The sequence below is a fragment of the Gobio gobio genome (assembly GCF_949357685.1).
Source record: "Gobio gobio genome assembly, chromosome: 17".
Lineage (NCBI taxonomy): Eukaryota > Metazoa > Chordata > Actinopteri > Cypriniformes > Gobionidae > Gobio > Gobio gobio.
In genome coordinates this window covers 28,125,359-28,131,788 of record NC_137110.1, presented here as the reverse complement: position 1 = coordinate 28,131,788, position 6,430 = coordinate 28,125,359, and positions in this window count along the sequence as shown.

The following is a 6,430-nucleotide window of genomic DNA, read 5'->3' as shown; positions in this document are numbered from 1 at the left end:
TCCTTGGCTGCACCTAGAAATTCTGTCCATAAAAATTATGAACAGAACCGGTGACAAAGGGCAGCCCTGCCGGAGTCCAACATGCACTGGGAACAAGTCTGACTTACTGCCAGCAATGCAGATCAAGCTCCTGCTCCGGTCCTACAGGCACCGAACAGCCTGAAGTAGGGGACCCCGGACCCCATACTCCCAGAGCGGACCCCATACTCCCAGAGCACCCCCCATAGGGTGCCACGAGGAACACAGTCGAATGCCTTCTCCAAATCCACAAAACACATGGGTAAACTCCCATGACCCCCCAGCACCCCGGAAAGGGTATAGAGCTGGTCCAGTGTTCCACGACCGGGATGAAAACCACACTGTTCCTCCTGAATCTGAGGTTCCACTATCGGCCGAATTCTCCTCTCCAGTACCCTGGCATAGACTTTCCCGGGGAGGCTGAGAAGTGTGATCCCCCTGTAGTTGGAACACACTCTCCGGTCCCCCTTCTTGAAAAGAGGGACCACCACCCCGGTCTGCCAGTCCAGAGGTACTGTCCCCAACCGCCACGTGATGCTGCAGAGGCGTGTCAGCCAAGACAGCCCCACAACATCCAGAGACTTGAGGTACTCAGGGCGGATCTCATCAACCCCCGGTGCCTTGCCACCGAGGAGCTTAATAACTACCTCAATGACTTCAGCCCGGGTGATGGATGAGTCCACCTCTGAGCCCTCAGCCACTGCTTCCTCAATGGAAGAGGTGTCGGTGGAATTGAGGAGATCCTCAAAGTATTCCTTCCACCGTCCAACGATATCCCCAGTTGAGGTCAACAGCTGCCCATCTCCACTGTAAACAGTGTTGGTAGGGCACTGCTTCCTCGTCCTGAGGCGTCGAACGGTTTGCCAGAATCTCTTCGAGGCCAACCGATAGTCTTTCTCCATGGCCTCACCGAACTCCTCCCAGGCCTGATTTTTTACCTCCACAACTACCCGGGCTGCAGTCCGCTTGGCCTGCCGGTACCTGTCAGCTGCCTCAGGAGCCCCACAAGCCAGCCAGGCCCGATAGGACTCCTTCTTCAGCTTGACGGCATCCCTTACCACCTTGTCCACCACCGGGATCGGGGATTGCCGCCTCGACAGGCACCGGAGACCTTACGGCCACAGCTCCAAGCAGCCGCGTCGACAATGGAGGTGGAGAACATGGTCCACTCAGACTCAATATCTCCAGACTCCCTCGGGATCCGTTCGAAGCTCTGCCGGAGGTGGGAGTTAAAGATCTCTCTGACAGGGGGTTCGGCCAAACGTTCCCAACAGACCCTCACAGTAAGTTGAGGTCTACCGAGTCTGCCCAGCTTCCTCCCCCGCCATCGGATCCAACACACCACCAGGTGGTGATCAGTTGACAGCTCCGCCCCTCTCTTCACCCAAGTGTTCAAGACATACGGCCACCGGTCTAGGGTGTCCTGGTGCCACGTGCACTGATGGACACCCTTATGCTTGAACATGGTGTTTGTTATGGACAAGCCATGACTAGCACAAAAGTCCAATAACAGAACACCGCTTGGGTTCAGATCAGGGGGGCCGTTCCTCCCAATCACGCCCCTCCAGGTGTCACTGTCACTGCCCACGTGGGCGTTGAAGTCTCCCAGTAGAACGATGGAGTCTCCAGTTGGAGCACTTTCCAGCACCCCTCCCAGAGACCCCAAGAGGGCCGGGTACTCAGCACTGCAGTTCGGCCCGTAGGCACAAACGACAGTGAGAGACATATCCCCGACTCGAAGGCGCAGGGAAGCGACCCTCTCGTTCACCGGGGTGAACTCCAACACATGGCAGCTGAGCTGGGGGGCTATAAGCAAACCCACTCCAGCCAGCCGCCTCTCACTATGGGCAACTCCAGAGTGGTAGAGAGTCCAGCCTCTCTCAAGAAGTGTGGTTCCAGAGCCCAAGCTGTGTGTGGAGGTGAGTCCGACTATCTCTAGTCGGTATCTCTCGACCTCCCGCACAAGCTCAGGCTCCTTCCCCACCAGCGAGGTGACATTCCACGTCCCTAAAGCCAGTTTCCGTGTCCAGAGATCGGCTCGTCGGGGGCCTCGCCTTCGACTGTCGCCCGATCCACTATGCACCGGCCCCTTATGATCCCTCCTGTAAGTGGTGAGCCCACGGGAGGGCGGCCCCACGTTGCCCTTTCGGGCTGAGCCCGGCCGGGCCCCATGGGGGAAGGCCCGGCCACCAGGCGCTCGCATACGAGCCCCAACCCTTTGCCTGGCTCCAAGGTGGGGCCCCGGCTGCGCCATGCCGGGCGATGTCTCGGTCCTTGGTTTTTCTATAATCCTACTGGGCTTCTGAACCACTCTTAGTTTGACCCGTCACCAAGGACCTGTTTGCCTTGGGAGACCCTACCAGGGGCATATAGCCCCGGACAACATAGCTCCTAGGATCATTCGGGTACTCAAACCCCTCCACCACGATAAGGTGACAGTTCAAGGAGGGGACAACTAAATACAATGACATTAATTTTGTAATTTAATAACAATTTCATTACACGTAACTACACTGTAAAAAATATTACACACATAATGAAAAATATGGTAACAATATTACACATAATATTTAAGTCGTTTTTATGGTTTGTTTTTTTAGTGGAATCTACCTGAATAAATAATTTAGTCTAAAGCACATGATGAATTTAATATTATTAGTGGAATGTGTTTTTTTCAATTCAAGGTGATTTTTAGAAAAGAGTATAAATTGGAGTAAATAGAAATGGTCTGTTTATATTTGACGGAGCTATACTATACAATTGATAGACGAATCGCTGCACAGAACAATTAGAAACATCTTGTTATTGCACTAACATTAGCAAAGTTATTGATCATTGAAAAAAGCAACATGCTTTATAATAATTATTATTGCAGTTGTTCACATCACAACCTAACCATAAGTTCTACTCTTCTGCACAATGGTAAGGGTCAAAACTTCAACATAACAGAAATTCTTTCAAATGTCAAATATAACTGAACATTAAACATTAACAGATGTTTCCCTTCACTCAAAAACACATTAATTAACACTTAACTTCAACATTAAACATTTCCAGCCATATGCAAAGCATGCTGGGAACTAACAATGGTGTCTTTAAATAAAACGGCACAATTGAGCTAATTAAATAAATAGGTACCCTTTTTTCCTTAATTTTATCAGCTTCATCGGTTCTTTGATTGATGACTCAAAATTGCTACATTTCCTTAAAAAAAATTGGAAAATGTATCTCTTGGTTTTATTAGTGAAATGTTCTCAATATTTTCTATACAACACTGAAACACAATTTTCTTAAGAAAATATACACTATTTTTAATTATCACAATTTTTTTGTGAAAATTACAAGACCCATGATTCATTTTTTAGTGTTGTGTTGTTCTAAAATATAGATAATGATCAAATTATTGAAATAAATTACCCCCTCAATGTTGTTTAATTAGTTTTGTTCCAATGTTATTTTCATTTCAAAGTAATCAAATAACACAACATCGTTGTAAATGCAGTTATCATTTATTCCAATGCAAAACTCACTGAGCAACACTGATGCATCTAATTCTCAATAGCTCCTCAAATGTTTTATCATTGAGTCTGCACCGTTCTGAAGATCTTTCCAACAGGATTCTCTCAACAGGTGCAGATGAAGCTGCTATGGCAAGATGGACATGTATATGAATTTCTTTTAATTTTTATTGAATTTCAATTCTGCTTCCTTTAATTCAAATTCGGATTGTAATTTGAGATCCTGTTTTTGACATCAATTCAAATTCAAGAATTGAATTGGAATTCAGAAGTCATTCTCAATTAAATTCTGAATTGTGCACAAGCTTTCTGTGCACATGCTTTCTGTGAAACTGGGCCGGACTTTTTCAGTAAAGGGAAAGACCTGTTAGGTTTTAATGTTCAGTTATGATACAAATTTAGAAGAGTTTCTGTAATGTTTTTGAATTTTGTGGTTAGCCTAGTGCTTATGCTGTGTGCAGCCCTATGATACTTATGGTGTGAGATTATAGTTAAGATTATAGCTATACATTTCACATAGGCCTACTGATCCATTATACTGCACTCAAACAATTAATTTGTTAAATTAATTTAATGAAGAAAACGTGATCCTGCAGATTTGCCTTATATAACATAAGGAAGATCAGGCCCTTTCTATGCATACACACAACTCCTTGGGTGCTTCAATCTCAATATCCCTCCTCGTTTCCTCGCTCCTCCGTCCTCCCTCCTATAACCCGGAAACCGACCGAGCTCAGCCATCTCGTAGGACATCTCAATTCTCTAATTGTATCGTGAGGAGGCGAGGATCGAGTTGTGAGGACATAGATATCCATAAGTGAGGAGGCTTCCTGAGGAGTCATGAGCGAGGATGGGTGTATCCTTTGCGGAAGTGTATATCGACTAAACGTGACCTCCCACTTCACATCTTGCCACAGTTTATTGACACAATGTATGTCAAATAACAACAACTAACAGTTTCAGAATTATATTAAAGCACAAGAAAATTGAAGAAACCAAATGTAATACTATAAACAACAAATAAAAAGCAGTTAATAGCTGGGAATAAATAATTGTTTTTAATAACTGGTAATATTAAATAAAATATGGACAAATGTGATAGGCCTATTTTGTAGGGGTTGAAACTATTACAATATAAATAGCAGTGGTGGTAAGTAATGAAGTAAAAATACTTTTTTTTACTGCTCATCTACTGGGAGATTTTTTCGGGGATCTGTACTTTACTTGAGTATGTTTTGTTTGCATCTACTTTCACTCTTACTCCACTACAATATTAAAGACAAAGTTTACTTTTTACTCCAATACATTTCCCCATGCCCTCTCCAAGTATTTATTACACTTGCCTTCCAAACCAACAAAAAACGTGGGTGCAGGAGAAAATCAAGCTAGTAAGCTGGTTATCTCCCTGCATGCTCGGTGGATGATCCAGTCGGGGCTAGACTTGGAAAAGCTGACTAGGTTTGCCACACTAATGCTAGTTCAGTGTTTCCCAATTTTTTTTCTTTCGCGGCACAGTATTTACTATGAAAACATCGGTAACACTTTACAATAAGGGGTGCACTAATATGCATTAATTCATACTTGAATAATACACAGATAATCATGAGTTAATGTGTGAATCATGAATAACTAAATCATTTATTAATGATCACTGCATCAGCAACTAATGAACATTATATATGATTAATAGATTAAGTAATGCATGAATTTCTATTAATTAAATATGACAATGTGTTAATTCCCTAATAACATAACATGCAGATTAATTAGTTAATATAATAATCACAATGGGTCAAAGCCATGCATTTCAACTTCCAATTGTCTGCTTTAATTAATCATTAGATAACAATTTGCAAAGGTTTCATTATGTCATGACTTTACTTGTTGAGGCACATGACTAATTGTTAAGTAATATGTCATTGTGGTTATGGCTTTTGAATGAATTTTAAATTAGTTAATAGTATCTTGCACATCTTCTGTTTGATGCAGCTAATGTTATGGAGCATGTCTATTTTAAGTTCAACCCCTATACTGTGTTAAGGTACTTCATTGTCTCTTATGATTGCAAATCTAACAAATTCTTAATTGCAGTATCTAATCTTATCATTTTTTCACTTAAGGCATTGAGTCCCATTGAGGCATATCACTCCCAAAACAATTAATCTGCTTAGTGTTGATATTTAAAGTTAATTTGAATATTTACTTTTTACTTTCGGTACTTGAGTACGTTTTAAATTGGATACTTTTGTACTTTTACTCAAGTGATGTTTGAATGGAGGACTTTCTACTTTTACTGGAGTCATTTTTTATTTAGGTATATATACTTTTACTCGAGTATAACTTTTGAGTACTTTTACCACCCCTGATAAATAGTTATCTCTAATGTTCAAGAATCCCAATGTGCAAACTAAATCCAGCGGTGTAGAGTCATCATTATTTGACGACGATTTGAAGTGACGCTAAAGGGAGCGAGGATATATAATTTCACTTGATTCAATTCCTCCTTCCTCGCGTTTTTTCCTTGTGTCCTTCCCTCGCATCCTGAAGGGGTGGAGATAAGACGCAAGGAAAGGAAGCTAGGAAAGGAAATGAGGATGCACAACTGTCCAAGCTTTTGTTCTACCAGACTTGACTTTTGTAAAGCTCTCTTGGCAGGCCTTCCAGCATGCTCTGTCAAACCTCTGCAACTGATCCAGAATGCAGCAGCGAGAGTTGTCTTTAAAAAGCCAGAGAACGTCTCACCTCTATTAATCAATTTTCACGAGTTGCTAATTGCATCAAATTCAAGGCTCTGATGTTTGACTACAGAACTACTGGCTCTGCACCCCATACCTAAAGTCACTACTTCAGATTATTGCCCTTTAGCCTGCATTCCGCAAGTGAACAGCGCCTTG